Genomic DNA, 16,193 nt, shown 5'->3' on the forward strand with positions numbered 1-16,193 from the left:
CATGTTAAGTTTGCTGAAAATAAACTCAGTTGACAGTGAGATAACTTTTTTTGTTGCTGAGTTTATTTAGTGTATTTATTGGACTGTTAGAATGTTGCAGTCAAAATGGCTGCCTATTGATATAGTAAGGGGGGTAGCAAGACCATGGCTACAGTCCAAATTCAAAGTTGACAGCCCTCGGCCCAAAACCCTCAGCCCTTGAATGATGTTTTACAACATTACATCTGACTCCGAGTGTACCTTAAATGTGTGTGATCGGAGAAACAAAGGCCTTGGTGGAAATCTTGAAATTGAGCTTAAAAACATCCAACCTAAAGCTATGAATGTACCTAGTAAGGTAACATAGCTAGCTAGCACTCCTGTCAGGTAGCTAGCTAGCTACATTTACCCATAGCTAGCTAGCTAGTTTTATAGTTTGGTCATTTTTACCAATAAATTTGAAGCTAGGTTTTATAGGTTCCTCACTACCAGACTAAGCCAATTTGCCAATGCTAAAATCAATGTCATCTATATATTTTTTTTTATTAAGCCTTGTGTAGTTTTTCATTCTGTATACTCCCCTTGTCCTAATGGTAAAAAATGACCCGCCTTCACTAAACCCCTAAAATAAAGCAGCTTAATTGAATTTTAAACCCCAAATCTATTTTGCATGAAGAAACAACCTGTCATTCATCACAAACGTTGTGAATATCTGGGTTTTCCCTCTTCACAATGCAGGAAGACTGCATTTAATCAGTGGACACCACTCGTTTTTATTACAATACACCTGTTATAATTGTTTTCTTTACTAAGTAGAGGTTTATTATTATTATTATTATTGCTAAAGCTACTGCAGAGGTGTAAACATCATTCTTTTAGCAAGAGATAGCACTTGTATAGCCTGAGAAAGTAGCAGAAATGTGCAGAAAGTAGTTTTGAATGTATTTTATTGAAGGGAAACAATAACAGTCTTGAACTTTTTTGGCAACATAGTGATATATTCTTATATACTGTACAATGAGGAATTCAACTACAAAATACTAGTTTTCTCCCATTTTTTGACCCACCCACAAGGTGTATAAACAACAACAATAAATATGAATAAAATAAGATAATAGATACAAAACTAAAACGTGAAGAACATAAATCAATCAACTCTAATTAGCACATGTAGGACAGTATGCAAGTGTGTGTGCATGGCTTTGCAGATGTATTTCTCACATGTGCAGCACATAGTATTTGTTTTACAGTCCTTCTTTGGGGGGAAGAATTGGCTTCTGCTCCTCTTGCCTGCCCCAGCTGCAGCCTCAGGTGGATCAGGACAAGATTCAGCCCCCTGAACAGCTTTCACATAGCGCTGCAGAGGCTGCTGTGCGGGGAGGCGCTCCCTTCTTTGAATGTGTGGAGTTACAAGTGCCTTTCCCAGCTGCTCCAGGAATACACTCGTCTTGTTCCGCTTATCAGGCATCCAGGTTGGGTTGATCTTGCTCCATATCACTAAGGCATTATATGAGGACACATCAATGATGTTGTGGAAGATGACCAGGGGCCAGCGGGCAGTCATCCTCCTGCTGCTGTAAGTTCCAATCACCTTGTCCAGGTTGTCTATGCCTCCTTTGTTGTGGTTGTAGTCCAGGATGATGGCTGGCTTCCTGTCCTCGCGATCACTGATCTCAGCCGTTTTGTGCAGTGTGCTCAGGAGGACCACATTCTTGTTCCTCAATGGGAGTTAAAAAACTAGAGTGGTGGTGGGGGTGAAGGCAAACTTTGATGAGAAGGCCTCTCTCCCAAGCTCAGGCTTGTTCTTTCTAACTTTGCCAACCATGGTGATCTTCCTCTTCAGGAGCTGCTGGCTGAGTTCAATCAGTAGCACACATAATCTCAATTTCTCATTGTTTGTGTGTGTGTGTGTGTGTGTGTGTGTGTGTGTGTGTGTGTGTGTGTGTGTGTGTGTGTGTGTGTGTGTGTGTGTGTGTGTGTCTTTGTGGTTTTTGTGGTGTGTAAATCGTTTTATAACTGCCGGGTCAAATATTACCCTAAGACAATCTTTGTACCCTGGTGGTGTACAGCTTTCATGAAATATGAACAAAGGAGATGTTTCACATTTTCTAATGTTGGGGTCACTAGGAAAAGTCATCAAATTTCAAGTTGACAAAATATCATTTAGGGGGGTTTCTCTGCTGTTAAACATAGTGGCGGGTCATATTTTACCCTTAAGACAACACAAGGGTTAAGATAGTTTCATAATTTTGTCTGACATGCCGAAAATGCAGCCGTCATATACTTCAGCCACCGGAGTATGAGTACAGTTTGCATTGAATTGTGGGTCATATCAACCCCACAAGTGATCATGGTTCTTCACTCGCTACCTCAAGCTGAATCGAGAGCCGAGGGGGTAACGTTAGTGAAATGGACCTCCACTTAAGATGGCAATCAAACTGCATCTGGCTAGCGCAAGGGCTGAGGGGTTAAAAATAACATGTTTGCACTGCAGCCCCTGTCTCATTCCCCTGCTCAGACATTGCATGCATCAACCAATGGTTGTGTGCCACGTTATCGACTGTGTCTTCTTGTTATGCTATGCTTGACCAGGACATGCTTACAGTTGAGCCTGTGAAAAATAAGATGGAATGTGGCACCTTCAATTCAAAAGAGCATGATTGAATGTAAAATGCTTAACAGAAACCTCAAGGATTAATGAGCGTAATACTGAGTCTACACTCTTTCTCTTAAAATACAAGATTGATCTAATGATTTTATGTTTTTTAACTAATGATGATGTCTATAAGTTATTTGTTTACTGTTTATTTAAGCATGGTTGATCAGAATAAATGTATCGGTTAAAGGACCGCTCATGATGTGTCTCTATCCCAAAATATGTTTTCATTTTTTAAATCACCCTACCGAATTTCTAGCCACAGTCAATACATAAGATAGATATGTGTGTCAGTGGCACATTTGTGCATCAGCGGTCCCTTTGGTGATAGGGAAAATGTTTCTAGAACATGGTCACGTAAAGTTACCTCACCGAAACTGGGGTAAGGTTTGGAGGTCCGTATCATTCATTCTAGGTGCATCTAGCACCTGCTTCATCATCTTATTTTCTCAGACTTCTGGGGAATTTTTTTCTTATTGACATATTGCCTAACCTTTCTGTGTGGTCTGGCATCACTTTGCCAGTGTTTGCTAGTGATTGAAATAGCCTAAAAGACAGCATCAATCATCTATATTATATAGGGAATAATTCTCTGCGAAGCTTTATTTACTGCAGGTAAAGAACCTCACCCTTGTGCTTTATACTTACATTACAGCACATAGTAGGATAGGTATAAAAGGAATAATACTCTCTCAGAAACCCTATTTACACAAGGTAAATAACCCATGTGTTTTATACTTACTTGTTCTCTCTGGAGCACATTCCCCACATACACCTCACACTGAGCTCATTTTAGGGAGGGGAAGAGCAGTCATTACTACTCTCATAATTATGACTTATATACTGTATCTCATAATAATGTCTTACTATCTCATTATTATGACTTACATATCTGTATGAGCTATATTCAAGACTATCCTATCAACGTGATCTGAAGAACTGTAATATCCTATGTTTCTCAGAGTTGTGGCTGATCAAGAACATGGTAAATATACATCTAGCTGTTTTTTCTTTTAGTTGGTAAAGCTCAAGGGAGGGTGCGTGTGTATTTGTATTTATTATGGATTGCCAAAGCAGCAGCTACTCGTCCTGTGGTCCAGCAAAATTAAGGCAGCTTATACAATTTTAAAAACATTACAATACATTCACAGATTTCACAACACACTATGTGCCCTCAGGCCCCTACTCCACCACTACAACATACTGTATCTACAGTCGTGGCCAAAAGTTTTGAGAATGACACAAATATTAATTTTCACAAAGTTTGCTGCTTCAGTGTCTTTAGATATTTTTGTCAGGTGTTACTATGGAATACTGAAGTATAATTACAAGCATTTCATAAGTGTCAAAGGCTTTTATTGACAATTACATTAAGTTGATGCAAAGAGTCAATATTTGCAGTGTTGACCCTTCTTTTTCAAGACCTCTGCAATCCGCCCTGGCATGCTGTCAATTAACTTCTGGGCCACATCCTGACTGATGGCAGCCCATTCTTGCATAATCAATGCTTGGAGTTTGTCAGAAGTTGTGGGGTTTTGCTTGTCCACCTGCCTCTTGAGGTTTGACCACAAGTTCTGAATGAGATTAAGGTCTGGGGAATTTCCTGGCCATGGACCCAAAATATCGATGTTTTGTTCCCCGAGCCACATAGTTATCACTTTTGCCTTATGGCAAGGTGCTCCATCATGCTGGAAAAGGCATTGTTCATCACTAAACTGTTCCTGGATGGTTGGGAGAAGTTGCTCTCAGAGGATGTGTTGGTACCATTCTTTATTCATGGCTGTGTTTTTAGGCAAAATTGTGAGTGAGCCCACTCCCTTGGCTGAGAAGCAACCCCACACATGAATGGTCTCAGGACGCTTTACTGTTGGCATGACACAGGACTGATTGTAGCGCTCACCTTGTCTTCTCCGGGCAAGCTTTTTTCCGGATGCCCCAAACAATCGGAACGGGGATTCATCAGAGAAAATGACTTTAACCCAGTCCTCAGCAGTGAAATCCCTGTACCTTTTGCAGAATATCAGTCTGTCCCTGATGTTTTTCCTCGAGAGAAGTGGCTTCTTTGCTGCCCTTCTTGACACCAGGCCATCCTCCAAAAGTCTTCACCTCACTGTGTGTGCAGATGCACTCACACCTGCCTGCTGCAATTCCTGAGCAAGCTCTGTACTGGTGGTGCCCCGATCCCGCAGCTGAATCAACTTTAGGAAACGGTCCTGGCGCTTGCTGGACTTTCTTGGGCGCCCTGAAGCCTTCTTCACAACAATTAAACCACTCTCCTTGAAGTTCTCTATGATCCGATAAATGGTTGATTTAGGTGCAATCTTACTGGCAGCAATATCCTTGCCTGTGAAGCCATTTTTGTGCAAAGCAATGATGACGGCACATGTTTCCTTGCAGGTAACCATGGTTGACAGAGGAAGAACAATGATTTCTAGCACCACCCTCCTTTTGAAGCTTCCAGTCTGTTATTCGAACTCAATCAGCATGACAGAGTGACCTCCGGCCTTGTCCTCGTCAACACTCACACCTGTGTTAACGATAGCATCACTGACATGATGTCAGCTGGTCCTTTTGTGGCAGGGCTGAAATGCAGTGGAAATCTTTTTGGGGATTCAGTTCATTTGCATGGCAAAGAGGGACTTTGAAATGAATTGCAATTCATCTGATCACTCTTCATAACATTCTGGAGTATATGCAAATTGCCATCATACAAACTGAGGCAGCAGAGTTTGTGAAAATTAGTATTTGTGTCATTCTCCAAACTTTTGGCCACGACTGTACAGTACTAAATCCATCTTCAGATGGGGCCACAGTGTCTCCTGACCCCTCCTGTCTCAGCCTCCAGTATTTATGCTGCAGTAGTTTATGTGTCGGGGGGCTAGGGTCAGTCTGTTATATCTGGAGTATTTCTCCTGTCTTAGCCGGTGTCCTGTGTGAATTTAAGTATGCTCTCTCTAATTCTCTCTCTCTTTCTCTCTTTCTTTCTTTCTCTCTCTCTGAGGACCTGAGCCCTAGGACCATGCCTCAGGACTACCTGGCATGATGACTCCTTGCTGTCCCCAGTCCACCTGGCCGTGCTGCTGCTCCAGTTTCAACTGTTCTGCCTACGGCTATGGAACCCTGACCTGTTACCGGTCCCAGACCTGCTGACCTTGAGTAAAGCCAGAGTGTCTATTTATGTAGATGACTCAACCTCATACACGTCAGCTACTACAGCGACTGAAATTACTGCAACCCTCAACAAAGAGCTGCAGTTAGTTTCAGAGTGGGTGGCAACTTAAAGCATTGTATTTGGAACAAAACACTCACTAAACCCTAAACCTCAACTAAATCTTGTAATAAATAATGTGGAAATTGAGCAAGTTGAGATGACTAAACTGCTTGAAGTAACCCTGGATTGTAAACTGTCATGGTCAAAACATGTTGATACAACAGTAGCTAAGATGGGGAGAAGTCTGTCCATAATAAAGCCCTGTTAATAATAATAATAACAACACTATTAACAAGGCCTACAGGCCCTAGTTTTGTCGCACCTGGATTACTGTTCAGTTGTGTGGTCAGATACCACGAAGAGGAACTCAGGAAAATTGCAATTGGCTCAGAACAGGGCAGTGCGGCTTACCCTTAAATGTACATGGAGAGCTAACATTAATGATTTGCATGTCAGTCTCTCATGGCTCAAAGTGGAGGAGAGATTGACTTCATCACTACTTGTTTTTGTAAGAGTTGTTGACAAGCTGAATGCGCCAAGCTGTCTGTTTAAACTACTTGCACACAGACACCCATACATACCCCACAAGACATGCCACCAGAGGTCTCTTCACAATCACCAAGTCCAGAACAGACTATGGGAGGCGCACAGTGCTAGATAAAGGCATGACTACATGGAACTCTATTCCACAACCAAGTAGCTGATGCAAGCAGTAGAATCAGATTTCAAAAACAGATAAATAAAATACACCTTATGGAACAGCAAGGACTGTGAAGAGACACACACAGGTACAGATACACGCATACTCACACATACATTTTGTGTTGTAGATATGTGGTGGTGTGACAGTGTTATATGATGTACTGTTTATTCTTTTGTTTTATGTGTAATATAAGTGTCTTAATGTGTTTGGACCGCAGGAAGAGTAGCTGCTGCCTTGGCAGGAACTAATGGGGATCTCTATAAAATACAAATACAGGGCTTGCAAACTATCACAGACTACAAAGGGAAACTCAGCCGGTGAGCTGTCCAGGAATGCGAGTCTACCAGACAAGCTAAATACCTTCTATGCTGCTATGAGGCTAGCAACACTGAACCATGCATGAGAGCACCAGCTGTTCCGGACGACTGTGTGATCACTCTCTCCGTAGCCGATGTGAGTAAGACCTGTAAACAGGTTAACATTCACAAGGCCACAAAGCCAAACTGATTACCAGGATGCGTACTCAGAGCATGCAATGACCAACTGCCAAGTGTCTTCACTGACATTTTCATCCTCTCCCTGACCCAGTCTGTAGTACCTACATGTTTTAAGCAGACCACCATAGTCCCTGTGCCTAAGAACATCAAGGTAACCTGTTTAAATAACTACTGCCTCGTAGCACTCACATCTGTAGCCATGAAATGCTTTGAAAGGCTGGTCATGGCTCACATCAACTCCATAATCTCAGACACCCTGGACCCACTCCAATTTGCATACCGCCCTAACAGATCCACAGATGACGCAATCTCTATTGCACTCCAAGACTTCCAGACTCATATTAAACATCTCCAATCCAAAATCAAATCTAGAATCGGCTTTCCATTTCGCAAAAAAAACTCCTTCACTCACGCCGCCAAACTTACCCTAGTAAAACTGACTATCCTGCCGATCCTCGACTTCGGCAATGTCATCTACAAAATAGCTTCCAATACTCTACTCAGCAAACTGGATGCAGTCTATCACAGTGCCATCCGTTTTGTTACCAAATCACCTTATACCACCCATCACTGCGACCTGTATGCTCTCGTCGGCTGGCCCTCGCTACATATTCGTCGCCAGACCCACTGGCTCCAGGTCATCTATAAGTCTATGCTAGGTAAAGCTCCGCCTTATCTCAGTTCACTGGTCACGATAACAACACTCACCCGTAGCACACGTTCCAGCAGGTATATCTCACTGATCATCCCCAAAGCCAACACCTCATTTGGCCGCCTTTCCTTCCAGTTCTCTGCTGCCAGTGACTGGAACAAATTGCAAAAATCGCTGAAGCTGGAGACTTTTATTTCCCTCACCAACTTTAAACATCAGCTATCTGAGCAGCTAACCGATCGCTGCAGCTGTACAAAGTCCATCTGTAAATAGCCCACCCAATCTACCTACCTCATCCCCATACTGTTTTTATTTACTTTTCTGCTCTTTTGCACACCAGCATCTCTACTTGCACATCATCATCTGCTCATTTATCACTCCAGTGTTAATCTGCTAAATTGTAATTCTTCGCTACTATGGCCTATTTATTGCCTACCTCCTCACGCCATGTTTATTCCATGTGTAACTCTGTGTTGTTGTCTGTGTCACACTGCTTTGCTTTATCTTGGCCAGGTCGCAGTTGTAAATGAAAACTTGTTCTCAACTAGCCTACCCGGTTAAATAAAGGTGAAATAAAAATAAATAAAAAAACAAAGGAGCTGATCGTAGACTACAGAATGGCTGAGCACGGCCCCATCCACATTGACAGGGCTGTAGTGGAGCATGTCAAACACTTTAAGTTCCTCTGTGTCCATATCACTACGGAATTATCAAGGTCCACACACACCAACACAGTCATGAAGAGGACACGACAACGCCTCTTTGTCCTCAGGAGGCTGAAAAGATTTGGCATGAGCCCTCAGATCCTCAGAAAGTTTTACAGCTGCACCACTGAGAGCATCTTGACTGGCTGCATCACTGCTTGGTATGGGAACAGCTTGGCATCCGACAAGCTTGGCAAGCTCCCTGCCAACCAGGATCTCTATACCAGGCGGTGTCAGAGAAAGGGCCTAAGAATTGTCAAAGTCTCCAGCCACCCAAGTAGGGCTGGGCACTGTGGCCTAAAAATCATATCTAAATTATGGCGATTCACAATATATATCTAGATTTTTTAAATATGTATCTCTAAACAAGCTTTGTTGCCCAATTGAAGGTCAATACACTGCATTTCAAACAGTCAGGAATAATCTAATGAATTCAGGGCTTATAAAATTATACCTAGGCTAAACATAAGCCTTCAACCATAAAACCCACTAATAATTTAATTATTTTATCAAACTAGTTTAACCTGATTTGTTTGCAATAATCATTGATCTGGCTTTCAAGTCTGTCCATGAAAATGCAGTTTTTGTTACAAATCTAACCAGAACCATGCACAATGCACATCCACTAATAATGACCAACTTCTGGTAGCAGGCATTATAGAAAATGAACACAGGTCTCTCAAGCACAAGTTCACTGCTAGTGAGTAGCCAGCTAGTCTTTATATTTAAAGTCTAGCCAAAGTGGATCTATTTGCTTGCTAACAAGGTAGAACAGTTGAACTGTTATGAATACACCTTCCTGTCCATCTCCAACTGTTTGAACAACAGCCTGTTCACTTTGTTGAAATGTTGAAATCAAGTGGCCTGCCTGGATAGGAAGATGATTATTTCTCAGAATGAGAAAGAGTTGGCAATTACTTATGCAAATAGATATGTGTCACAGGGGTCGTTGAAAGGTGACCAAGGCGCAGCGTGTAAAGTGCTCATATTTCTTTTATTAATGATAACACTTCAACAAAATACCAAAAACAACAGACAAAACGGTAAACAACTACCCACAAAACCCAAAGGAAAAACAGGCTATCTAAGTATGGTTCCTAATCAGAGACAACGATAGACAGCTGCCTCTGGTTAGGAACCATACTCGGCCCAACACAAAGAAGTACAAAACATAGAAACTGAACATAGAAATACAAAAACAGACAAACACCCCCTGTCACGCCCTGACCTACTCTACCATAGAAAATAACTTACTATGGTCAGGACGTGACAGTACCCCCCCCAAAGGTGCGGACTCCGACCGCACCTACAAAAATCAACAAAACCCCCCCAAACAACAAACCCCCCCCAAAAAAAGAACACAAAGGGAGGGTAGGGTGGGTGACTAATGTCTATGGCGGCGGCTCTGGTTCCGGGCGTAGTACCCCCACCGCCCGCTGATCCCCCCGCTTCTGTGTGTCCGGAGGAACCAGACGATGGATCATCAACCACGGACCGCCAACCGCCGCTGAAGACTCTGGACTAAAGGCCGCCGCTGAAGACTCTGGCCTGCAGACCGCCGCTGAAGGCTCCGGACTGGAGAGCGTCGCTGTAGGTTCCGGACTGGGGACCTTCGCTGCAGGCTCCGTGCCATGGATCATCACTACTGGTTCCACGCCATGGATCATCACTAGAGGCTTTGTGCCATGGATCATCACTGGAGGCTCCGGGCCATGGATTATCACTGGAGGCTTCATGTCATGGATCATCCCTACAGGCTCCAGGCCATGGATCATCACTGGAGGCTTCGTGCCATGGATTATCACTACAGGCTCCGGGCCATGGATCATCACTGGAGGCTTCGTGCCATGGATTGTCACTGGAGGCTTCGGACCATTGATCATCACTGGAGGCTTCCTACGGGGAGCTGGAACCGGTCTCACCGGACTGGGGAGACGCACTGAGGACCAAGTACTCAAAGCAGGCACCGGCCTTACTGGGCTATTGAGGCGAACTGGAGGGAGAGTGTGGGAAGCAGGCACAGGACTTCCTGGATTCTGGAGGAGCACTGGAGGGAGAGCGCGAGGAGCAGGCACTGGACGTACTGGATTATGGGGGCATACCGGAGAGAGGGTGCGAGAGGCAGGCACATGCTCACCACAATAAGCACGGGGAGTTGGCTCAGGGCTTACCCCTGGGCCTGCCAAACTACCCGTGTGCCCCCCCCCAAAAAAAAAAAATTGGGGGCTGCCTCTCGTTCTTCCCCGGTAGGCTCCGATATCTGTCAATGACTTGCCCCCAAGTCCAGTTTCTCCTCTCCATCCATTCCATGTGTGACCAGGTGTCCATCTCTGCCTGGGCACGCCACTTGATCCAGTCATGGTGGGTAGTTCTGTAACAGGGGTCGTTGAAAGGGGACCAAGGCGCAGCGTGTAAAGTGCTCATATTTCTTTTATTAATGATAACACTGACCTACTCTACCATAGAAAATAGAAAATAACAACGTACTATGGTCAGGACGTGACAATATGTTTATGATCATTGGATTAAATAGATTTTTTGTCTCACCCATCTACACACAATACCCCATAATACCAGGAGTGTAAATACTTAATTAAATTAGATATTTCTCTATTTAATTTTGAAAAAAATTCAAAAAATGTCTGAAAACATGTTTCAACATCTAAACAAAGTGAAGAGGCTCTTGTTCAAACAATGTTATAGCCTAAATTCAAAATTGATTAAATAGATGTTTTGTCTCACCCATCACCACACAATACCCCATAATACCAGGAGTGTAAATACTTAATTAAATTAGATATTTGTCTATATCATTTTGAAAAAAAATCTAAAAATGTCTAAGAACATGTTTTCAGACATTTTTGGATTTCTTTTCAAAATTAAATAGAGAAATATCTAATTTAATTAAATATTTACACTCCTAAGTGAATACATAAACACTGGCACCCTCATAGATATCATCCTAACCAACGTGCCCTCTAAATACACCTCTGCTGTTTTCAACCAAGATCTCAGCGATCACTGCCTCATTGCCTGCACCCGTAATGGGTCAGCGGTCAAACGACCTCCACTCATCACTGTCAAACGCTCCCTGAAACATTTCAACGAGCAAGCCTTTCTAATCGACCTGGCCCTGGTATCCTGGAAGGATATTGACCTCATCCCGTCAGTAGAGGATGCCTGGTTATTTTTAAAAAATGCCTTCCTCTCCATCTTAAATAAGCATGCCCCTTTCAAGAAATGTAGAACCAGGAACAGATATAGCCCTTGGTTCTCCCCAGACCTGACTGCCCTTAACCAACACAAAAATATCCTGTGGCGTTCTGCATTAGCATCGAACTGCCCCCGCGATATGCAACTTTTTAGGGAAGTTAGAAACCAATACACACAGGCAGTTAGAAACGCCAAGGCTAGCTTTTTCAAACAGAAATTTGCTTCGTGCAACTCCAACTCTAAAAAGTTCTGGGACATTGTAAAGTCCATGGAGAATAAGAACACCTCCTCCCAACTGCCCACTGCACTGAGGATAGGAAACTTTGTCACCACCGATAAGCCCACTATAATTGAGAATTCCAATAAGCATTTTTCTACGGCTGGCCATGCTTTCCACCTAACTACCCCTACTGCATTCAACAGCACTGCACCCCCCACAGCTACTCGCCCAAGCCTCCCCCATTTCTCCTTCTCCCAAATCCATTCAGCTGATGTTCTGAAAGAGCTGCAAAATCTGGACCCCTACAAATCAGCTGGGCTTGACAATCTGGACCCTTTCTTTCTAAAATTATCTGCCGAAATTATTGCAACCCCTATTACTAGCCTGTTCAACCTCTCTTTCGTGTCGTCTGAGATTCCCATAGATTGGAAAGCAGCTGCTGTCATCCCCCTCTTCAAAGGAGGTGACACTCTTGACCCAAATTGCTACAGACCTATATCCATCCTACCCTGCCTTTCTAAGGTCTTCGAAAGCCAAGTCAACAAACAGATTACTGACCATTTCGAATCCCACCGCACCCTCTCCGCTATGCAATCTGGTTTCAGAGCTGTTCATGGGTGCACCTCAGCCACGCTCAAGGTCCTAAACGACATCGTAACCGCCATCGATAAGAAACAATACTGTGCTGCCGTATTCATTGACCTGGCCAAAGCTTTTGACTCTGTTAATCACCACATCCTCATCGGCAGACTCAGTAGCCTTGGTTTCTCAAACGATTGCGTCGCCTGGTTCACCAACTACTTCTCTGACAGAGTTCAGTGTGTCAAATCGGAGGGCCTACTGTCTGGACCTCTGGCAGTCTCTATGGGGGTACCACAGGGTTCAATTCTTGGGCCAACTCTTTTCTCTGTATACATAAATGATGTCGCTCTTGCTGCTGGTGAATCTCTGATCCACCTCTACGCAGACGACACCATTCTGTATACTTCTGGCCCTTCTTTGGACACTGTGTTAACAACCCTCCAGACGAGCTTCAATGCCATTCAACTCTCCTTCCGTGGTCTCCAACTGCTCCTAAACACAAGTAAAACTAAATGCATGCTCTTCAACCGATCGCTGCCTGCACCTGCCCGCCTGTCCAGCATCACTTCTCTGGACGGTTCTAACTTAGAATTTGTGGACAACTACAAATACCTAGGTGTCTGGTTAGACTGTAAACTCTCCTTCCAGACTCACATCAATCATCTCCAATCCAAAGTGAAATCTAGAATTGGCTTCCTATTTCGCAACAAAGCATCCTTCACTCATGCTGCCAAACATACCCTCGTAAAACTGACCATCCTACCAATCCTCGACTTCGGCGACGTCATTTACAAAATAGCCTCCAATACCCTACTCAACAAGCTGGATGCAGTCTATCACAGTGCCATCCGTTTTGTCACCAAAGCCCCATATACTACCCACCACTGCGACCTGTACGCTCTCGTTGGCTGGCCTTCGCTTCATAATCGTCGCCAAACACATTGGCTCCAGGTCATCTACAAGACCCTGCTAGGTAAAGTCCCCCCTTATCTCCGCTCACTGGTCACCATAGCAGCACCCACCTGTAGCACGCGCTCCAGCAGGTATATCTCTCTGGTCACCCCTAAAGCCAACTCCTCCTTTGGTCGTCTCTCCTTCCAGTTCTCAGCTGCCAATGACTGGAACGAACTACAAAAATCTCTAAAACTGGAAACACTTATCTCCCTCACTAGCTTTAAGCACCAGCTGTCAGAGCAGCTCACAGATCTCTGCACCTGTACATAGCCCATCTTTAATTTAGCCCAAACTACTACCTCTTCCCCTACTGTATTTATTTATTTTATTTATTTTGCTCCTTTGCACCATATTATTTATATTTTAACTTTTAACTTTCTTCAAACTACAAATCTACCATTCCAGTGTTTTTCTTGCCATACTTTATTTACTTTGCCACCATGGCATTTTTTTGCCTTTACCTCCCTTATCTCACATCATTTGCTCACATTGTATATAGTCTTATTTTTTCTACTGCATCATTGATTGTATGTTGTTTTACTCCATGTGTAACTCTGTGTTTTTTTTGTATGTTGTCGAACTGCTTTGCTTTATCTTGGCCAGGTCGCAATTGTAAATGAGAACTTGTACTCAACTTGGCTACCTGGTTAAATAAAGGTGAAATAAATAAATAAAATAAAAAACATGTGAGAATCACCTTTGGCAGCGATTACAGCTGTGAGTCTTTCTGGGTAAATCTTTGCACACCAGGATTGTACAATATTTGCACATTATTATTTATTTTTTATTCTTCAAGCTTTGTCAAGTTGGTTGTTGATCACAGCCATTTCCAAGTCTTGCTATAGATTTTCAAGACAATTTATGTCAAAACTGTAACTTGGCCACTCAGGAACATTCAATGTTGTCTTGATACTGTAAGCCACTCCAGTGTACATTTGGCCTTGTGCTTTGGGTTATTGTCCTGCTGAAAGGTGACTTTGTCCCCCAGTGTCTGTTGAAAAGCAGACTCAACCAGGTTTTCCTCTAGGATTTTGCCTGTGCTTTGCTCTATTCCATTTCCTATCCAAGCCAATGACAAGCATACCCATAACATGATGCAGCCACCACCATGCTTGAAAATATGAAGAGTGGTACTCAGTGATGTGTTGTCTTGGATTTTCCCCAAACATGATGCTTTGTATTCAGTTTTACTTTAATGCCTTGTTGCAAACAGGATGCATTTCTTTGAATATTTTTATTCTATACAGGCTTCCTTCTTTTCACTCTGTCAATTAAGTTAGTTTTGTGGAGTAACTACAATGTTGTTGATGCATCCTCAGTTTTCTCCTATTACAGCCATTAAACTCTATAACTGTTTTAAAGTCACCATTGGCCTCATGGTGAAATCCCTGTGCGATTTTCTTCGTCTCCGGCGACTGAGTTAGGAAGGACACCTGTATCTTTGTACTGACTGTGTGTATTGCTACACCATCCAAAGTGTAATTAATAACTTCACCATGCTCAAATGGATATTCAATGACTGCTTTTTTATTTTTACCCATCAATCAATCAATCAACAACATTTATTAATAAAGCCCTTCTTACATCAGCTGATGTCACAAAGTGCTGTAGAGAAACCCAGCCTAAAACCCCAAACAGCAAGCAATGCAGGTGTAGAAGCACGGTGGCTAGGAGAAACTCCCTAGAAAGGCCAAAACCTAGGAAGAAACCTAGACAGGAACCAGGCTATGAGGGGTGCTCCAATCAATAGGTGCTCTTCTTTGCAAGGCATTGGAAAACCTCTCTGGTCTTTGTGGTTAAATCTATGTTTGAAATAACTGCTTGACTGAGGGGCCTTACAGATAATTATATGTGTGGGGTACAGAGATGAGGTAGTCATAAAAAAATGGTGTTAAACTATTATTGCACACAGAGTCCATGCAACTTATTATGTGACTTGTTAAGCACATTTTTAATCCTAAACGTATTTAGGCATGCCATAACAAAGGGGTTTAATACTTATTGACTCAAAACATTTCAGCTTTTCATTTTTATCAATTTGTAAAAAAAAAAGTCAAACATAATTCCATTTTGACATTATGGGGTATTGTGTGTAGGCCAGTGACATAATCTCAATTGAATCAATTTGAAATTCAGGCTGTAACACAACAAAATGTGAAAAAAGTAAAGTGGTGTGAATAGGACCTACTTTCTGAAGGCATTGTACATATCTACAGTACCTCAACTACTTCGTACCCCTGCACATCGACTTGGCACTGGTACCCCGTGTATATAGCCAAGTTATTGTTACTCATTGTGTATTTATTCTTCGTGTTATTATTTGTCTATTTTTCTATTATTTCTCTTTTTTTCTCTCTGCATGGTAGGGAAAGGCCCATAAGTAAGCATTTCACTGTTAGTCTACACCTGTTGTTTATGAAGCATGTGACACATTTGATTTGATTGATTTTACTTACTATCACATAACTATAATGACTTAGTATCGCACTGTTACGACTTACTATCTCATAATAATGACTTACGATCTTATAATTATAACTTACTATCTCATTATTATCACTAGCTCATATGACTTACTATCTCATAATAATGACTTACAATCTCAAAATTATGACTTACTATCTCATAATTGTGATTTACTATTGCATAACTCCTAGTCAGATTTGTTTTGGGGGGGGGGACAGCTTCCATAGGTTTCACTTCTTTAAATACCTTATTGTTTTCTAGATGTGCTCTTGACGAGAAATAATATTACCAACACAAATGACTGTTCCTTGTTTAACTTCCTCAATGGCACCAGAATGCTATAACTTATGTGATTA

Source organism: Salmo trutta, chromosome 13, assembly GCF_901001165.1.
Source record: "Salmo trutta chromosome 13, fSalTru1.1, whole genome shotgun sequence".
Classification (NCBI taxonomy): domain Eukaryota; kingdom Metazoa; phylum Chordata; class Actinopteri; order Salmoniformes; family Salmonidae; genus Salmo; species Salmo trutta.